The following is a 20,763-nucleotide window of genomic DNA, read 5'->3' as shown; positions in this document are numbered from 1 at the left end:
AGATAGACTGTGAAGTCAAGCACCCACATATCGTATTAGGGTCCACTTCGTAGTTTTATAACGGCGGGGTAGAAGCTGTCCTTGAGCCTGGTAGTACTTGCTTTCAGGCTTTCTAACTGATAACCTTACAACAACCCAATGGTCTTTGCTCTTGATTACTAAGACATTACCAGGACAAGCCAGCTTCTCATTGCTACCATCAGCGAGGGAGCACAGAAGCATGCAGACACACGCTCAACATTTTAGGAACAGCTACTTCCCCTCCACCGTCAGATTTCTAAATGGACAGTGACCCCATGTACACTACCTCACTACTTTTATCTTTTTTGTGCACACTTTTTGCACTTTTATTTAATTTATTATCTATATCTATATATTTCTCTAATTGTAATTTATAGTATTTTATTATTGTGCATTGCACTGAGCTGCTGCCATAAGAACATAAGAAATAGGAGCAGGAGAATTTCTTGTTTTAAGCTGCTTTTAAACTGCCGCTCTCTGGGAAAAGCAGCTTAAAAGAAGAAATTTCACGACGTATAGCAGGTGATATTAAACCTGATTCTGAGTTTTAAATGAACTGGATAAATTCAATAAAGAAGACGCTGGAGGAATTCAGCAGATCAGGCAGCATCTGTGGGAGGAAACAGTCAATGTTTTACTGTGGGGCTGAGAGATAAGCCAGTATGAAAAGGTGGAGAGAAGTGGTGGATCCAGGTGTGGGGGATGATCGAAAGATGGACTCTAAATTCTACAGATGTGGGCTATTGGCTCCTGTCTCAGGATTAAATAAATGAATTACTATTTTGACAAGTTAAGGAACATGCCACAATTCCTTGATGGGCTCTGTGGGAAGCAGAGACAGTAAGTTCCATATTCACTGGTATACTAACATCACTAACTTCTAGTCAGCAATAAACTAAGAACTTATAACATAAAACAGCACAACACAGTTCAGGCCCTTTGGCCCACGATGCTGTGCTGACCTTTTAAAATACAGTACTCTAGGATCTGCATTGGCGTGTGGCCTAGTGGATAAGGCATCGGTCTAGTGATCTGAAGGTCACTGGTTCGAGCCTCAGCTGAGGCAACGTGTTGTGTCCTTGAGCAAGGCACTTAACCACACATTGCTCTGTGACAACACCGGTGCCAAGCTGCTTGGGTCCTAGTACCCTTCCCATGGACAACTTCAGTGGCATGGAGAGGGGAAGGCTTGCAGCTTGGGCAACTGCTGGTCTCTCATACAACCCTGCCCAGGCCTGTGCCCTGGAAACCTTCCAAGGCGCAAATCCATGGTCTCACGAGATTAATGGATGCCTTTACTCTAAGATCAATCTCTTTCCTCCTACACACCCATGCATTATTCTCTCACCCATGTGCCTATCTAAGAGTTTCTTAAATGTCCCTAATGTATATGCCTCTACCACCACCCCTGGTAGAACATCCCATGCACTCAGCAATCTCTGTAAAAATAACCCTACCTCTGTACATCCCCCTATACATTCCTGCAGTCACCATAAAATGATGCCCCCTTGTATTTGCCATTTCCATGCTGGGAAGAGATCGCTGGCTGCCCCCTCAATCTATAATATCTTATACACCTCTGTCAAGTCAGCTCTCATCCTACTTCACTCCACAGAGGATCACTCAACCTATCCTCATAAGACCTGCTCTGCCTGCAAGTACAGAGAAGCAAGAATATTGGGAGAGGACACTGTCTCACCGTCCGGTATCTAGTTGAGGTGGTGGGAGGCGAGAAAATAGAGAAAGAATTGGAAACAAAATGTAAAGACACAAGAGACTGCAGAGCCACAAAATCTCCTCAGATATTTGTCTTGAAACGTCAACAAGCTTCTGCCATCACTCCCCCAAAAGGCATTGCTTGACCCGCTGGGTTCCTCCAGCATACTGTTCGCTGGATTTCAGTTTAGATAAGGGTGAAGTGATGTGTAGGACCGGTATGGGGAATGGCAGAGTCTTGTGGAACAGAGGGACCTGGGAGTACAAGTACAAGTTTGCTGAAAGCGGCCACGCAGGTGTACAGGGTGGTGAAGAAAGCATTTAGCATGCTGGCCTTCATTGGTCAGGTCACTGAGTTTAGATGGAGGAACATTATCTTGCAGTTATGTAAGTGGTTGGTGAGACCACACTTGGAGTGTCATATATAATTTTGGGTCACCCTGTTATAGGGCTCATCTGGGGAGGGTGGAGGAGAGATTTGCAAGGAGGCTGCATGGGCTGGAGGGCTGGAGTTATAGTCAATGATTTGAATCTCCTCCTGTCGTGCCCACTATTTTCCATATTTCCAGTCCACTCCCAGTCACCCGGTGGCTGATTCCAGCGGTGGCTTGCTTGCGGAATGGCTCCTTTGCTTGGTCCAACCTCCAGTTGCCCTGCACGGTCCCCAGGTCAATACCCTTTCGCACTGGCTAGAGTTCCAGCCTGCCTTGCCCCTTTCACATCCACAGATGCACCAACTCAGGTCCCCCTTTAGCACGTGCCGGCTCCCTCCCATTCACATCCACGGGAACTCCACCCCACCCCAACTTTCTCCCATCCGCACCTATCTGAGCTCCATCCGACATACTAGCTCCACTCCAAGTGTGTCATTTCCACCGCGGAGTAGAAACCTCCCACTGCACGGCTTCCGCGGACCACCTCCAGCCAACCCGCTCTCCCTGTTGCAGTTGGAGGTCGAGTGCTGTTGCGCCTCGTAGTTTCTTCGCTCCATCCATCCTGATGAACGGTTCACTCTGTTCATGGTCAATTTGCCCTAAAACCCCTTCACACCTGTTTAAAGCACACCTGTCTTCTCTGTTTCAGATCTACTGTATTCCAACCTGCCGTGTTTGTTTCAGGACCAACTAACACACACACACACACACACACACACACACACACACACACACACACACACACACACACACACACACACACACACACACACACACACACACACACACACACACACACACACACACACACACACACACACTCCTCCTTTCAAGCCAGCGTTGGATCCAGCTGGTTGTATTCCTTTCCGTCTTTCACTTCCGTTTAAAACACACCCTTGAGCAGATCTGCAGATGCTGGAAATCTGAGCAACACACACAAAATGCTGGAGGAACTCAGCAGGCCGGGCAGCATCTATGGAAAAGGGTAAACAGTCAACATTTCAGGCTGAGACCCTTCAGCAGGCACACCCTACCTTCTTGCTTGCACGTCGGCTGGAACACCACACCACCATCTCCCCTTCAGGTCAACTTGAGCTCGAGCCTACAAAGAAATACAGTGTATATAAGATATATAGATAAAATATCAAAATCAAAGGTTAACGTTATTTGTCGCATGCACATCGAAGGATGCAGTGAAATGCCTCATTTGCGTCAATGACTAACACAGTCCAAGGACGTGCTGGGGGCAGCCCCAAGTGTCTCCCTGCTTCCAGTGTCAACATTGTATGCCTACAGCTTACTTACTAACTCTCCTAACTTTTGTAACGTAGGAGGAAATTGGAGCACCTAGAGGAAACCCATGCCAACATGTGGGTTATAGACATTGGCAGGAATTGAACCCTGATCATGATTGCTGGCACTGTAAAGTTTGATGCTAACCTCCATGCTACTGTATCACCCTTACAGAGTGATCTTAGGGTGACCTTATGGAGGTTCCAGGACCAATAGCAGAGTCCATTAGAGCGGCTTTAGAGACATGGAATCAAGCCTCTCTTTGTGGAGTTTGCACGTTCCCTGTGACGTCAACGTAATGGAGGATCTCAGCCTGAAGTGCCGACTGCCCACTCCTCTCCATATGAGGGGTGATTGATAAATTAGTGGCCTAAGGCAGAAGGAGGTGAGTTACACAGCTCTTGTTACATGCACATGCTGTTGAACTCTGAGTGATTACGCAGAAAATTTGAAGTTAATAATTCATCTCCTTCCACCTTAGGCCAGGAACTTATCAATCACCCCCGATGAGTTATTAACTTCAAACTTTCTGCATAATCACTCAAAGAGTTGAACTGCATGTGCATGTAACGAGAGCTGTATAACTCATCTCCTGCTACCTTAGGCCACAAACTTATCAATCACCCTTGCTGTGGGCACTTGCTGGAGATCCAAGATCTGTATGCTCCACGACCGCTGGACTAAGTGTGTAAATGTAGGAGGGGACTATATTGAAAAATAAATGTGCTAGGTTTTCTAAAATTGACTCCTTCTACCTTAGGCCATGAACTTATCAATCACCCCTCGTAGATGCTACCTGGCCTGCTGAGTTCCTCCAGCATTGTGTGAATGTTGCTTGGTAACCTTCCGCCCTTCCTTGGGTGCTCCAGATTCGTCCCATATCCCGAAGGCGTACAGGTTGGAAACGCAGCAAAATAAGTAGGATGTGGAGGAAATTGGCGGGGTTGAGGGGACGTGGGAAGAATAGAATGGGATTGATATCGGATTAGGAGCAACACTGTAGCGATGTGCTTAGCTCAATGGCTTTACAGTATCAACGATCACTGATCAGGGTTCGATTCGCCCCGCTGTCTGTAAGGAGTTTGTATGTTCTCCCCGTGGCTGCGTGAATTGCCTCTGGGTGCTCCGGTTTCTGCCTACGTTCCAAAGGTGTACAGGTTATGGTTAGTGAATCGGGGGCATGCTATGTTGGTGCTGGAAGCATGGCCAGGCTTGTGGGCTGCCCCTAGCACAATCCTCAGACTGAGACACCGCATTTCACTGTACGTTTCGATGTACATGCGAGAAATAAAGATCATCTTTAGATGGGTGCGTGCCCGATGGCAGGCTGGGATTAGGGCACCTGTTTCTGTGCTGCTCGAGGTAGCCCACAGGTGGACCTATATTGGCACCTGGCATCACTCATAAAATGTCACTCGCAACTATGTGGATAGGGAAAGATAAAATCAATAACTGCTGGCCTGTAAGATGTGTGAAAGTACAGAGCATTTGGCAGCGTGTAACACGCATTTTGGTGTGACAATCATGTTGATTTATTTCAGCTCTGACTGCATCACCAGAGGAAGCTGCCAGGCAAATTAAGGGTTATGGGGAAAAGGCAGGTAGGTGGAGATGAGTCCATGGCCAGATCAGCCATGATCTTATTGAATGGCGGAGCAGGCTCGATGGGCCAGATGGCCTCTCCTGCTCCTATTTCTAATGTTCTTATCACCTTATACAATCTTTGGATGATGCCAGGACTTGAGGGACTGAGTTTATTGAAGGAAGTTGGGCAGGTTGGGACCTGGACACTGGAACATGGGAGGATGAGGGTATAAAATCATGAGGGACGTACATAGGGTGAATGCACACAGGGATTGGGGAAATGAGCTAGAGAGCACTGGGGTTGGCACGGTAACTTAGCGATTAGCGTAACATTATTACAGTGCCATTGACCCGGGTTTAATCCTGCCGCTGTCTGTAAGGAGTTTGTACATTCTCCCCGTGACCATGTGTGTTTCCTTTGGGTGCTCCAGTTTAGAATCTATTACAGTATAGCACAGTATAGGCCCTTCAGCCCACAATGTAATGCTGACCCTGTGGGAGGAACGTTAAGTTCCAAAGACATGTAGGTTAATTGGTCACATGGGTGAAATTGAGCAGTGGGGTCTCATTGGGCCAGAAGGGCCTGTTACTGTGCTGTATCTCTAAATAGATAAATAGGTGTAAGTTCAGTTTTGGTCACTCTGCTAGACGATTGACACTGCAGAGGAGATTTACAAGAATGTTGGCAGGACTTGAGATACTGAGTTATGGAGAGAGGTTGAACAGGTTGGGACTTAATTCACTGGAGTGTAGGAGAATTTATAGAGGTCTATAAAATCATGAGGGGCATAGATGGTGAACACCCAGCATCTTTTTTCCCCAGGGTTGGGGAAGTCAAAAACTAGTGAGCATAGGTTCAAGTTGAGCTGCTGGTTTTTTAAAAAAATAGAAACCTAAGGGGCAACTTCTTCGCGCATTAGGTGCTACATAGATGGGACAAACTGCCAGAAGAAGTGGTTGAGGAAGGTACATTAACAACAGTTAAAAGCCACTTGATAGGAAAGGTTTAGAGGGATACAAGAACACAAGAAACAGGAGCAGGAGTTGGTCAGATGATTCCAATAGCGCAAGAGTCTAGGACAGAGCACACAGCCTCAGAATAGATGATTTCCCTTTAGAACAGAGACGAGGAGGAATTTCTTTAGCCAGAATTCACTGCCACAGACGGCATTCGAAGCCTTGTTATTTGGTATATTCAAAGTAGAGGGCTATAAGTTTATGGTTAGCAAGGACATCAAAGGTTACTAGAGAAGGTAAGAGAATGGGGTTGAGAGGGAAAATAAATCAGCCAGGACTGAATGGTGGAACAGACTCAATGAGCTGAGTGATCTAATTCTGCTATGTCTTATGGTCTTACCTGTCTTACACTTGATGAGCATCCTTAAGAATAAAGCCTGCTTGCACTTATCCTATCAGAGCCTCTCATGATTTTGTATACCTCTATCAAATCTTCCCTCATTCTCCTATGTCCCAGGGAGAAAAATGCTCTGACCTATTCGACCTTTCCCAATAACTCAGGTCCTCTAGGCCCAGCAATATCCTTGTAAGTATTCTCTATACTCTTCCAGTCTGATTGATATTTTCCCATAGGTAATGTCGATCTATTAACAAAAAAGGAATATGATAAGAAGAGGATAGTTGCTAATATAGACAGCGACTTGCAAATGGAGGTGTTGCCATTCACGCATTAACTTTGAATTTCTGAGATCTAAGATTTAGTTTAATTCTGAAAGGCCGTCAACCTGAAGAGTTAATTCTGCTGCACAGATGCTACCTGACTGCCTGAGTATTTCCAGTAGGCCACCGAGTACCAGTATTCGGTATGCCACCGTGTGCAGATGTACCGTGGAGAGCATTCTGATTGGTTGCATCATCATCACCTGATATGGAGGCGCCAATGCACAGGACCAGAAAAGGCTGCAGAGGGCGCTAGGGTTCATCATGAGCACTAACCTTCCCACCATTGAAGACACCTTCAAAAGCTGATGCCTTAAGAAGGTGGGATCATCATGAAGTCCTCTCACTCTTCTCATTACTACTATCTCCTGGATGATACATTGCACACTCAACGTTTTAGGAACAGCTGCTTACCCCGTACTATCAGAATTCTGAATGCTCCATGAACCCATAAAAACTATCCTGTTATTCCTTTCTTTTACACTGTTTATCCTGTAAGTTATAGTAATTTTATGTTTTGCACTTCATTGCTGCCACAAGCCAACAAATTTCACATCATATAAGGCAGTGTAATACACCTGATTGTGATTATCTCAATATTATGCTTTTTTACAAGATTCGTTTTTCTTATTGCAACGTTGAGTCATTTTAAAGTATAGCACTGTACCGCTGCTGCAAAACAACAAATTTCCCGTCACACATCAGTGACAATAAACCTGATTCTGATTCAGTATTTTCAATTTTTATCTCCTCTTTCAAGCTCCTTTCCTGAATGTCGCTGATTGCCATTGAAAAGAGCGGATTTTCATTCGGCAATAAGCTGTTTAAATTGAGGAGATACAGTGCACATTTAGTCTGATAGTATTCCCCAGGAGATTCAGGTGATGTATTCCCCATGTAATGAGTTCTGTAAGATTGCGCTTACTTTAGAAAAATGTTCTTTTCTTTTGCAGTAAAATTTGTAATGTTTAAATTGCTGAGTTTTACCTACTTCAATTTACAGTCCCCGCTTCAAAAAAACAAAAAATGTAATTTCATTGTGCAAAATGTGAGGGGAGATATTCAGAACATTCTAAACAGAACTTAGAGTAAACAAAAGTACAGCCCAGGACAGCCTTTTAACATAACAGTAGAACAGGACAGCCCTTCGGCCCACAATGTTGCCCCAGACTAATTAAGCAGGAGGCATCTAATTAAACTAATCCCTTCTGCCTACACATAGTTCATATCCCTCCATATTCATGTGCCTCATAAAAGAGCCTCTTAAGCATCTTCATGGTATCTGCCTCCACCACCACCCATGATAGTGTATCCCAGGCACCTGCCATTCTCTGTGTAAAAATATCTTATCCTGCACAACTTTGAAATTACCCCCCCTTGCCTAAAATGCTCTGGTACTAGATCATGGGAAAAAGATAGCGGCTGTCTAGTCTATCTTTGGCTTACCGAAACTTCCTTTGAAACCATTGAGGACAGTTCCATTGCACAACCAATCTGCTGAAGGAACTTAGTGTGTCAAGCAGGTGAAAACTCTGCACCAGGTCCTTCAGCAGAAGGTTCCTCTGGATTCCAGCATCAACAGTCTCTTAAGTTTCTAGGATAATTCCAACACTTCCTTTACAGAATTTAAGACTGACATCCTCCCAAATAAGCCCCATGTTCCCTGGTCACAGATCAACAACAGGTACAATGCTATCGAAGTGTAACAGTTAGCGTGATGCTTGGGGCATTGGAGTTTGGAGTTCAGTTCTAACACTGTCTGTAAGAAGTTTGTACTGTATATCTTTCCGGTGAGTGCGTGAGTTTCCTTGGTCGCATGGGTTTCCTTCCGCATTCCAAAGACATACCAGTTAGTAGATAAATTGGCTATTGATTAGGCTGGGGTTAAACAGGTGGTTTATTTTTAATTTTTAAAAAAATTTAAAAAAAAAATTTTCTTTAAGTATTTTGACGTTTATTTCAGTTGATATACCATTCCAATACCTTTGAGTTAGTCAAGTTAAGATTCACACAAATAAAGAGTTTGATTTTACAATTTTAACAGGTAATGACATGAAGTCCTTCTAATCCTTCTCCTCCAGGGACAGTCTGTCAAACAGGTACACTCCCAGGCCATTCTCGGGGGCGCCCAGTCTCCTCAGGTTGGTGACGTAATCTCCAAGCTTCTTGATCGTCTTCACTTGCTCATCCAGATAGTTCCTCTCCAGGAAATCACACAGATGAGGGTCACCATGCTGAGTGGAAAGCTTGTGCAGATCCAGGAGACTCAGGGTTCATGTCCTTCTCCATCTGCAGGGCTCTCTGCATCGCTTCCAGAGCATTGGTCCAGTCATCCTGCTCTGGCTTCTTGATGTCCTCCAGCACAATCCGGCCTCCTCGCAGATTCTGGAATTCCATCCATTTCTCGGCATGATGCTGTTCCTCATAGGACTGCTTCCTGAAGAACTTGGAGAAGTGATGTAGGCTAATGTCATCCCGGTCAAAGTAAAAGGACATGGAGAGATAAACATAGGAGGAATAGAGCTCCATGTTAATCTGCCTGTTGATTGCATCTTCACATTCCTGGTGGAAGTTCTGACAAACTTGGGAAGCCATCCTGTTCGGTGGACAATTACAACTTTCTATCACCTGGGGAAGCTCCTAAAAGACAGGTGGTTTATTGGGTGGCACGATGAGTGAATCTGCAGATGCTGGAAATAAATAAAAACACAAAATGCTGGCAGAACTCAGCAGGCTAGACAGCATCTATGGGAGGAGGTAGTGACGACGTTTCGGCCCAAAACGTCGTCGCTACCTCCTCCCATTGATGCTGTCTGGCCTGCTGAGTTCTGCCAGCATTTTGTGTTTTTGTTTGGTTTATTGGGTGGTGTGGCTTGTTGGACTGGAGGACCCATCCTGCATTGTCTCTCTCTAAATTAAGGCATTCTACTTAAAAGTGAATTTAAATCTCAAGGAATTCTGATCCACATGAATTCCCATTCCTTCAACTGATTTACCCTCGGGTCTAAACAGATGGTGCTGTAACATTACAGAATTAATACTTCCATTTTCACTATTATATCTATCCCAGTCATGAAGAAATAGGAATCTACCAGGACCTATTATACTTATTATGCATGAAGAGTACGCCACAAAACCAATGTAAATGTCACTCCTTCATACTATATCTGGCTTGTCTGTGCATGAAGTAGTAACAATAAGACAAAACTAGGAGTAGAAATTATAAATGGGCAGCAGGATAGCATAGCAGTTAACACCGTCGCTCTACAGCACCAGTGGTCCTGAAACTTCAAGCCCAGTAATGTTGCAGCTAACACTGATGGGCCCTACCATATCCAGGATTGATACATAGCTGGAGTATAGTGTGAAATTCAAGAGAGAAAAGGAATACAAGGCAGTTTATTTGGAGTTTGGAGGAAGAGGTAAAGCTACAGGATGAGCTTTATTTGTCATCTGTACATCGAAACAGGCAGTGGAATGTGTCATTTGCATCCTACACAGTCCGAGCGTGCACTGGGACCAACACAAGTGAGCCACACCTCTGGCGCAAACAAAGCTACCCTCACTTGTATGGCTTTGGAATGTGGGAGGAAACCGGAGCACCCGGAGGAAACCCGCATAATCACGGGGATAGCTTACAGATTTTTGTTTCTCACACTATTCTCTGTAAACTCTAGAGACTGTTGTGTATGAAAATCCCAGGAGATCGGCAGTTTCTGTGATACTCAAATCACTCCATCTGACACCATTCCACAGTCAAAGTAACTTTGATCACATTTTTCCCCCATCCTAATGTTTGGTCTGAACAACAACTGACCCTCTTGACCATGTCTGCATGCTTTTATGCATTGAGTTGCTGCCACATGATTTGCTAATTAGATATTTGTGTTAACGAACAGATGTACAGGTGTACCTAAAAGAGTGATTGACTGAGTGTATGCCAGTCCCATACTCTTCCTTTGCCATGTCCTTTCCCTTGAAGATACATCTACATAAAATATTACAAATTGTTGCAAATGCATTAGAAATATAGTACTGTTTGATCAAGGTTTTTGAGTTCCAACAGATATTTGGGAAGGTTTGGAGAAATTTTTCACTATTCTGGCCATCAGTGCTAATGCAAGATTTCTTAAATCTTCTTGCAATGTAGAAGGCCATTGGCCCATTGAATCCATATCAGCACTCAGAGAAATCCTATCAGTCCCATTCCTCAATCCACTTCTCTGTCACCACCTTCCTCTTACATGTTCATTAACTTTCCACTGATTCATCCACCATCCCTCCTCCTTTGAAGAGACTGAATCATAGTCCAAGGCATCAAGTTACCCACATCGATTGGAAAGGATGTCTGTGCCCATTGAGTCGCCTACCTGAGCTAGTCCCATTTGCTTGTGTTTGGCCTGATCTCTCCAAACCTTTCCTATCCATGTATCTCTCCAAATGTCTTTAAAATTCTGTAGTTGTACCGCCCTCTTATCATTTCCTCTGGCAGCTCATTCCACGTGCAAAATTATTTGAGCTCTGACTGCATCACCAGAGGAAGCTGCCAGGCAAATTAAGGGTTATGGGGAAACGCAGGTAGGTGGAGATGAGTCCATGGCCAGATCAGCCACGATCTTATTGAATGGCAGAGCAGGCTCAATGGACCAGATGGCCTACTCTCGCTCCTATTTCTTATGTTCTTATCACCTTATACAATCTTTGGATGATGCCAGGACTTGAGGGACGGAGTTTATTGAAGGAAGTTGGGCAGGTTGGGACCTGGACACTGGGAGAATGAGGGTATAAAATCATGAGGGACGTACATAGGGTGAATGCACACAGGGATTGGGGAAATGAGCTAGAGAGCACTGGGGTTGGCATGCTAACTTAGCGATTAGCGTAACGTTATTACGGTGTCAGTGACCCAGGTTCAATCCTGCCGCTGTCTGTAAGGAGTTTGTACATTCTCCCCGTGATCATGTGTGTTTCCTTTGGGTGCTCCAGTTTAGAATCTAGAACAGTAGAGCACAGTATATTCCTTTGAAGAGACTGAATCATAGTCCAAGGTATCGAGTTACCCACATGGATTAGAAAGGATGTCTGTGCCGATCAAGTTGCCTACCTGAGCTAGTCCCATTCGCCTGTGTTTGGCCTGATCCCTCCAAACCTTTCCTATCCATGTGTCTCTCCAAATGTCTTTTAAATTTTGTAGTTGTACCACTTCCTCTGGCAGCTCATTCCGTATGTACATCACCCTTAGAATTAAAAACCTGCCCCTCAGCTCAATTCCATATTCACTCGCTCAAGCATTGTAAGAAATTCATCTATTTCAATCTGATCATCAATATAATGTTGAATAGGAGTATAGAATTGTTAGTTCTTCTTGTGGTCTAACTTCCCTATGCAGGCTAGTATTTTTACATAATCCCCTATATGCATGTAATTGTCCAATGAGTTTTCCAGCAACTACAATACAGTTGCACACTTTCCAGCTGTGCTGGGTTGCACATCGAGCTAGCAACTCAGGCTTGTAAAAAACAGTCAAATGCTACAGAAGTGGCAAAAGTGCCACCCGATGCACCAGAAGGTGTGAAAAGGAACAACAATTCAGTTGCTTCTGTATTTTTCTTGAAAAGTTTTTCGTTTACTGTATTAGATGTTATACCACTTGAATCTGGCTATTTTATAGGTTAATTGTTATCACTGCAAGTTTTGTTGTCTCTAGTCTGACAGTGAAGACAACTTCAACTATTTTTTCCTTTGTCTTTTCTTTACCTCCTCTCCAAGCTTTCAGTTCCTCTACAATGATAAAGTTTTCATCAATAGTAATGATTGGAGCATAAAATTTCAGTATACAAATCCCTTAATTCAATTTTTAAATCTAGCAATTTTCAAACATAAGCTTATCTTTTCTAATCCCCAGAAATGACGCATGATTGTTTAATTCTTTAGAGATACAGCACGGTAAAAGGCCCTTCCGGCCCAATGAGCCCACGCGGCCCAATTACACCCTTGTGTCCAATTAACCTACTAATCTTTACATCTTTGGAATGTAGAAGAAAACTGGAACACACGGAGGAAACCCATGTGGTCACATGGAGAATGTATAACCTCCTTACAGACTGTAGCAGGAATTGTACCTGGGTCACTAGCCCTATAATAACATTACTTTAACCATTCTGCTACTATGTCTGCACAGGTTGACATCAAAACTGAGTTAGACACCTTCGTACCTATGCCAGATCTGTGTTACAAATCATTTAATACAGGATTGGATTTTTCACAGGTTCATAAACCTAAATTAGAAGAAAAATATATAATTCAATCAAAGGAAGCATTAAATCTGTGTCTCTAAGTTACAGGTCAATTGGCAATGAATGCTTAAATTAATTCTATTGGCACTTCAAAAGAGTATCAAACAGAAGACCAGAAACAAGAATTAAGCATCTATCAATGAGTACTATCTGAATTTATGTTAATTTAAGCAATAGTGCAGTCTGTTGTTTTTTGTGCTTTTTCTGTCTACCTATGTTATTTGTCATGGCCAAAATTATGATACGAATTATTGGCACAAATTAAGCTACAGTCTCAGAAGTAGGTATTAATGAAATCCCAGAGAACGTTTTGCAAAGCTACCTGTCTGACTCAACCATCTGAGACCATTCCCAAAGGTATATTAAATTCAGGGAGGTTGGATTATATTTCATTGAAAGCAACACAGGCAAACCAAGCAACCAACTATTTTTGTATACATCATCACCCTGATACAATTTCTTAGTTAGTTTAAGACTTTCCTTCAGTTCTTTTGACAGTTAATTCATTTTCCTAATTCCCTCTGTTTTGAGGTGTGTAATGTATATGTGTATAACATATAATAATGTGCTGTAAATTATAATGACATCATTATTCTTTATTAGATATACCTATACATCTGCTCGTTAATGCAAATATCTGATCAGTCTAACACGTGGCATCAATTCAATGCATAAAAGTATGCAGACATGATCTAGAGGATCAGTTGTTCATTCCAAATGTCAAAATGGGGAAGAAATATGATTTAAGTCTCTCTGACCATGGAATAATTGTTGGTGCCAGACAGAGTGGTTTGAATATCTATCAAAATGCTGATATTCTTGCACAACAGTATAGAGATGACAAGGAATGGTGCTTAACAGGCTTGTCACGACCTCACTGGGGTATGAGGCCCACTGGCTAACCTCACTTGGTTTAGCCTGCCTGTCAATGCATTTACTGGGGTGTGGTCTCCATCACAAGCTAACAGCTACTTGAAGCCATAGTGAGAGCTGAGTGTCCGGTGGGGACCAAAGGTAAAATTCAAGAAGCTTGTCGGTACCTTCAAATTCTTTGTAGTTCCTAGCTTGTAGAAGCAGTGAAATTGTTTCATTGTCACTCCCGGCCATTCCTAAAATTTCCAAGTCTGAATGCTTGAAACGGCAGTGGACAAAACAGTTCTGAATTGTCTTACTGCTTATTCCTTGCCAGCTATCAGTGACAGAACTCACTGCCTTTTTTAACACAAACACACGTACCTGATGCTGTTTAAAAACTGTTCACTCTAAGCACGTTGTAGTGTCAAACGGCCACAAGATGTGCACGTGTCTGACACTAGTTAGAAAATGTTCTGCAAGTCTCCTGCCCCAAATAGGTGGCATATTGTCCCAAATAAACAAAGGGAATTCCAGCTATTTTCCTGATTTGTTTTTGTTCTGTAAGAGTCGTCCCAATAAATGAAATACAAACCAATAGTAACGCATAAAAGTGAATTCTGGTTAATCTCCAACATTTGATATGCCTGCTGTGAAGAGATAATTTCACACCAACGACTTTTTATTATATAAAACTTTAATTAGTAGTTTTAAGGAGAGTCTTGATGAGGAGAGCATGGTAAGTGGGTGAAGAGGTTTAAGGAGGATTTATTGCAATCCATGTGTCAGACAGTTAGATAGCATGGAACAGGCCCTTCAGCCCTTCTGGTACATGCTGACCAAGATTCCCATCTAAGCTTGGTCCAGTTGCCTGTGTTTGGTCTGTATCCCTCTAAACCTTTCTCTGTACCCCCTACCCTTTTAAATGCTGTATTTTCTCTGCCTCAACCAAGTCCTCTGGCAGCCCATTCCATATATGCACTGTTCTCAGTGTAGAAACAATAGTTGCCCCAAAGTTTCCTTTTAATTTTTTCCCTCTCACCTTAAATCCATGCCCTCTAGTTCTTGATTCCCCAACTCTGTGAAAATATTGTGTGCACTTACCCTTTGCCTTGTGCAGGAAGGCACAGAGTCGACTGTACTTCCTAAGAAGGTTGGCGTCATTCAATGTCTGTAGTGAGATGCTGAAGATGTTCTATAGGTCAGTTGTGGAGAGCGCCCTCTTCTTTGTGATGGCGTGTTGGGGAGGAAGCATTAAGAAGAGGGACACCTCACGTCTTAATAAGCTGGTAAGGAAGGCGGGCTCTGTCGTGGGCAAAGTACTGGAGAGTTTAACATCGGTAGCTGAGCGAAGGGCGCTGAGTAGGCTACGGTCAATTATGGATAACTCTGAACATCCTCTACATAGCACCATCCAGAGACAGAGAAGCAGTTTCAGCGACAGGTTACTATCGATGCAATGCTCCTCAGACAGGATGAAGAGGTCAATACTCACCAATGCCATTAGGCTTTACAATTCTACCGCCAGGACTTAAGAACTTTTTAAAAGCTATTATTAATGCTTTTTGAGATAGTGATTTAGATGCATATCATATTTTTTACTGAGTTAAGTATTGTATGTAATTAGTTTTGCTACAACAAGTGTATGGGACATTGGAAAAAAGTTGAATTTCCCCATGGGGATGAATAAAGTATCTATCTATCTATCTATCTATCTATCTATCTATCTATCTATCTATCTATCTATCTATCTATCTATCTATCTATCTATCTATCTATCTATCTATCTTTCTACACCCCTCATATTTTATACACCTCTATTAGGTCAGCTCTCAATCTTCCACTTTTCATTGGAAAAATTCCGAGCTTGCTCAACCTCTCTCCATAACTCGGTCTCTGGAATCCCAGAAACATCCTTATGAATCTCCTTGCACTCTTCCCAGCCTTGTGGCTTCCTTCCTATCGCAGGCTGACCAAAACTGAACACAATATTCCAAACACAGCCTGGCCTTGCTCAGCTGCAACATGAGCAACAGTCCATTTTGAATGCATTACCCCTAGATTGAGGCTACATCCACACTACGCCGGATAAATCCGTAACCAAAGCTTTTTCTCTTTGTTTTTACCCTCCGTCCACACTAAAATGGCGTTTTCGACCCCCAAAACCGGAGCTTTTCAGAAATGCTTTCCAGGGTGGGTTATTTTTGAAAACGCTGCTCGGGCAGATCAGTGTGGACAGCGTAACCGGAGACTTCTGAAAACGCTATCAGGCGGCAGTGCGGTATTTCATTGTTTTCTTGAACGCAACTTAACAATTTCAGAACAGACGGCAAAGAGACTGAAGCCAGAAGAGTTAGGAATGTACTCACCAAATACTTTGACCCATAATGTACTGAATAAATAAGTATACTCACTTTGCCCTGTTTTCTGTCCTTGCTCGTATGAAGGTGGTTTACCTATTTATGCAAGTACTTCTCTGACAATAGATAGATAGATAGATAGATAGATAGATAGATAGATAGATAGATAGATAGATAGATAGATAGATAGATAGATAGATACTTTATTCATCCCCATGGGGAAATTCAACTTTTTTCCAATGTCCCATACACTTGTTGTAGCTAAACTAATTACATACAATACTTAACTCAGTAAAAAATATGATATGCATCTAAATCACTATCTCAAAAAGCATTAATAATAGCTTTTAAAAAGTTCTTAAGTCCTGGCGGTAGAATTGTAAAGCCTAAATGGCATTGGGGAGTATTGACCTCTTCATCCTGTCTGAGGAGCATTGCATCGATAGTAATCTGTCGCTGAAACTGCTTCTCTGTCTCTGGATGGTGCTATGTAGAGGATGTTCAGAGTTATCCATAATTGACCGTAGCCTACTCAGCGCCCTTCGCTCAGCTACCGATGTTAAACTCTCCAGTACTTTGCCCACGACAGAGCCCGCCTTCCTTACCAGCTTATTAAGACGTGAGGTGTCCCTCTTCTTAATGCTTCCTCCCCAACATGCCACCACAAAGAAGAGGGCGCTCTCCACAACTGACCTATAGAACATCTTCAGCATCTCACTACAGACATTGAATGACGCCAACCTTCTAAGGAAGTACAGTTGACTCTGTGCCTTCCTGCACAAGGCATCTGTGTTGGCAGTCCAGTCTAGCTTCTCGTCTAACTGTACTCCCAGATACTTGTAGGTCTTAACCTGCTCCACACATTCTCCATCAATGATCACTGGCTCCATATGAGGCCTAGATCTCCTAAAGTTCACCACCATCTCCTTGGTCTTGTAACAGCCTGATGTAACATTGTATGGAAATACAAGGTAACACTGATGCAGACATTAAAGCATTTATACACTTAACAAGGTGCTTTATTAATGCAACAGAGTTAGTCAGTTTTTCAATGTTTGTCGTCAGCCGGGTCAATCTGTCCGTGAATTCCCTGTCGGTTGCCACCGTACGCTCCAGTATTTGTGTTTTTTTTTTAGTTTTAAGTTCTCCTGCGCGAGAGCCAACAGCTGTTCGTTGTTTTAAGTTTTTCTAGTCTGTAATTACACAAACGCGCACTTTTACGGTGAGATTCGACACCAAACATGTCCCTTGTTTTCGGTAGATGTGTCCTGCGTATGCGCAGCAGGAGGAGATTCAGTGAAATCTCCGTTTCAGTGTGGATAGAGATATTTTCAAAAACGCATAGTGTGGATGCCTATCGTTTTTACTCGAAACTGGCATTTTCAAAATTATCCGGTCTAGTGTGGATGTAGCCTGAAATGAATGGTGGTGTTCCGTTGTTCTGGCATAACATCGTCACAGTAAACAAATCCTGAGCTGTGGGCCTTGGCAGGAGGCAGCAAGGCCTCTGAGGGGGAAGAGGTTAAATTCGGAAATGAGAAAGGATGGGAGACTGACTAAACAGATGGAGCGAGTATGGCTCCCGTGGTGTATCCTATTTAAATCTGCAACAAGAAGAATTTCATCTCTCAGTGGATTCTGCTCATCTAGAATTCTCTTTCCTAGGAGGCTGTAGGTGCTAAGATATTGTTTATCGGGACTGAGTGAGGACATCAGATTCAGATTGCTGTAATTTATTTATCACATGCACATTGAAACATTAAGTGAAATCCCTCGTCTTTGCTAACAACTAATACAACCTAATGTTCTGCTGGGGCAGGCCACTCGTGTCACCGTGCATTCTGACACCAACCTGGCATGCCCACAGGACAACACAACCTGCAACAACAGCAACAGCAGAACAGCCCATTTTCTCCCACCCACCCACTCTTCCTTAGGGAGTCACTTCTCTTGGACTACAGGGAACGGGTGAAACACGCAGACCTGTGGAGAGAGAAACAGTGTATGTTTCAGGTCTGGGAGCCTTTCAATGGAACTGTGGTAGAGAAAAAAACAAGCTGGTTTTAGGCCATAGAGGATGTGGGAGGACGGGGTGGGTAGAAATAGCTCTGAAAGCGTGAGACCAGATGACCTACCGTGGCTTTACAAAGCACTAAGATCCAATTAGGCTAACTAGTCTCAGGGAAGAATTGAGCTGAAGATATTGATCAAAGTGTACTGAATGGTGGAGCAAGTTCACAGGACAACATGCCCTTCTCCATCTCCCGCTTATTTCTTATGTTCTCGTGTGCTTGTTCAGCCCTTTCTTGGGGGATTTGATTTGTAACCTCCACCACTAACAGATGCAGATGCACTGTGTGGGTAGGTATAGCTGAAATGCTGTCTATTATTGTTGGTAGAATCTCAGATGACAAAGAGGAGGTGTAAAGGAGAGAGCTAGATTAGCTGGGGGAACGGTGTCACAACAGCATCCTTGCACTCAATGTTAAGGAATTACCTGTGGGCTTCAGGAAGGGGAAGTCGAGGGAAAACACACCAGTCCTCATTAAGAAATCAGTGGTGGACCCAACTCATTGATGGACTCACAAACAAGGCATGCCAGTAGCTATACTTCACTTGGAATACGAGAAGACTTGGTAAGCCAACAGCGCTAGTAAATTTCTACAGATGTACAGTGGGGAGCATTCTGACAGGTAGCATCACAGCCAGGATGGGAAAATGCCACGGAAGGTTGATTACTCATCCAGCTCCATCTACCCTCCACACCTTTGAGGACATCTTCAAAAGGTGGTGCCTCAGGAACGCAGCATCCATCATTAAGGATCACCACTGTCTGGGATACGCCCTCTTCTCATTACTACCATCAGGTAGACCCACACTCAATGTTATAGGATCAGCTTCTTCCCCTCTGCCATAAGATTTCTGAATGGTCCATGAACACTACCTCTTATGCATCACTTATTTATCTGTTTGTACGTTTATTTACTTCTTATTGTAATTACTGCAATTTTTATGTATTGCTTTGTACTGCTGCCATGGAACAACAAATTTCACGACGTGACAATGATAAACCAGATTCTGATTCTGAAGTCCTCCTGCGTATTGTGGATGTTTTCCACCCTGTTGACTGCAAAAGGATGCAAACTGCCAAGTATTCCCCCTCTCTAGCAGGAGGAAAGGGTATGAATTAGGACGTGGCAGCTATGAATTGTGTCTTACACATCTTGGGATACATGGAAGTTAATGCTGACGTTGCTAACCTTATAACAATCCAAACTGCAGAACCTCAATATAACATCAGTCACTGTTTGATCTAACCATTTGACATTTTAATTAAAGCTTGTGAATGGGAGGAACATGCCTTGAATACTCTATCTACATAGTAAAAATAACAGAATCATTTGCACATTCTGCAACAATATACTATGTCCATATTTAACTAATCCTACATCATGTAGTGATTAAAATTTTATAGCCTCATCATTATTCTGTTATCCCTATCAATGGCCCTTGCAGCCTTGGCAAATTGAGTGACTGTAGCCTGTAGTGTGTTCTTTGTGTGTGGAAGAGCACGGTTGTTCACATCTAGTAACTCAAGGGTGGGCTCTTGCATGGTTTTTGTTTGGGAAAGAAGGCGGCGGAGGCTGAGCATATTTCCGTCAGTGCAGGACTGAATGTAGATGTTCTCTGAGGTGGTCTCTTTCACTTCCCGTAGCATCGTGCTGAAAAACTTGGCAAGGAGCGTTGGTGCCAAAACACAGCTCTGTTTCAGGCTGGTACTGATGGGGAATGGGTCAGGCCGGTCACTGTTGTCTTTGACTTGACCGCTTTGGCCTGCATGGAGCTGCTGCAGGAAGGTGAGCTTTGACAGAATCTTCCGGAGACCAGCACAGCTGACTGTATCAAAGGCCTTGGTCAGTCAATCTACATACAGTCCCATGTTCTGTTCATGACTTCTCCTGTACCTGGCGTAGGACAAAGATCCTGTTGGATGCGCCCCTATTCGGTCGGAATCTGCACTGACTCTCTGTGAGGTTGCTTTCGGCAATGGTCGGGATGATTCTGTCCAAGAGAATTTTGGCGAGGATCTTCCCAGCAGTGGACAGCAAGGTAATGCCTCTGTAGTTTAAGCAATCTGATTTCTCCCCTCTGTTCTTGTACAGGGAGACAATTACAGCAGTGCGTATGTCATTTGGGACTGAACCTTTCTCCCAACAGAGTTTGAACAGGTTTGTGAGCTCGCTTAACAGAACGTCTCTAATCCCGTTTTGTACACTTCTGCTAGAATCCCATCAATGCCTGGGGCTTTATGGTCTATCAGCCTGGAAACAGCGGCTTTGACCTTGTCCAGAGTTGGTGGGCCATCAAGCCCAAGCCTGACCTCATGCTGGGGGATCTTTCCAATGGCTGCCTCTTGTACTTGATGATTATCCCCAAAAAGGCTCCCGTAGTGTTTTTTCCATCACCTCATGATGGCTTCCTTGTCTGTCAGCATGCTGGAGCCATCAGATGAGCATAGAGGGGAATGAA

At 43.5% G+C, this 20,763-nt stretch overlaps 1 pseudogene; it reads right to left on the bottom strand.

Annotated features, from left to right (window-relative positions):
* Window positions 1–8,711: 8,711 nt before the first annotated feature.
* On the bottom strand, window positions 8,712–9,320 carry LOC140739018 (ferritin heavy chain B-like; annotated as a pseudogene).
* Window positions 9,321–20,763: the final 11,443 nt, after the last annotated feature.

The sequence above is a fragment of the Hemitrygon akajei genome, chromosome 14 (assembly GCF_048418815.1).
Source record: "Hemitrygon akajei chromosome 14, sHemAka1.3, whole genome shotgun sequence".
NCBI classification, from domain to species: domain Eukaryota; kingdom Metazoa; phylum Chordata; class Chondrichthyes; order Myliobatiformes; family Dasyatidae; genus Hemitrygon; species Hemitrygon akajei.
The sequence above is the reverse complement of the archived record's forward strand: the minus strand, read 5'-3'. Positions and strand labels throughout refer to the sequence as shown.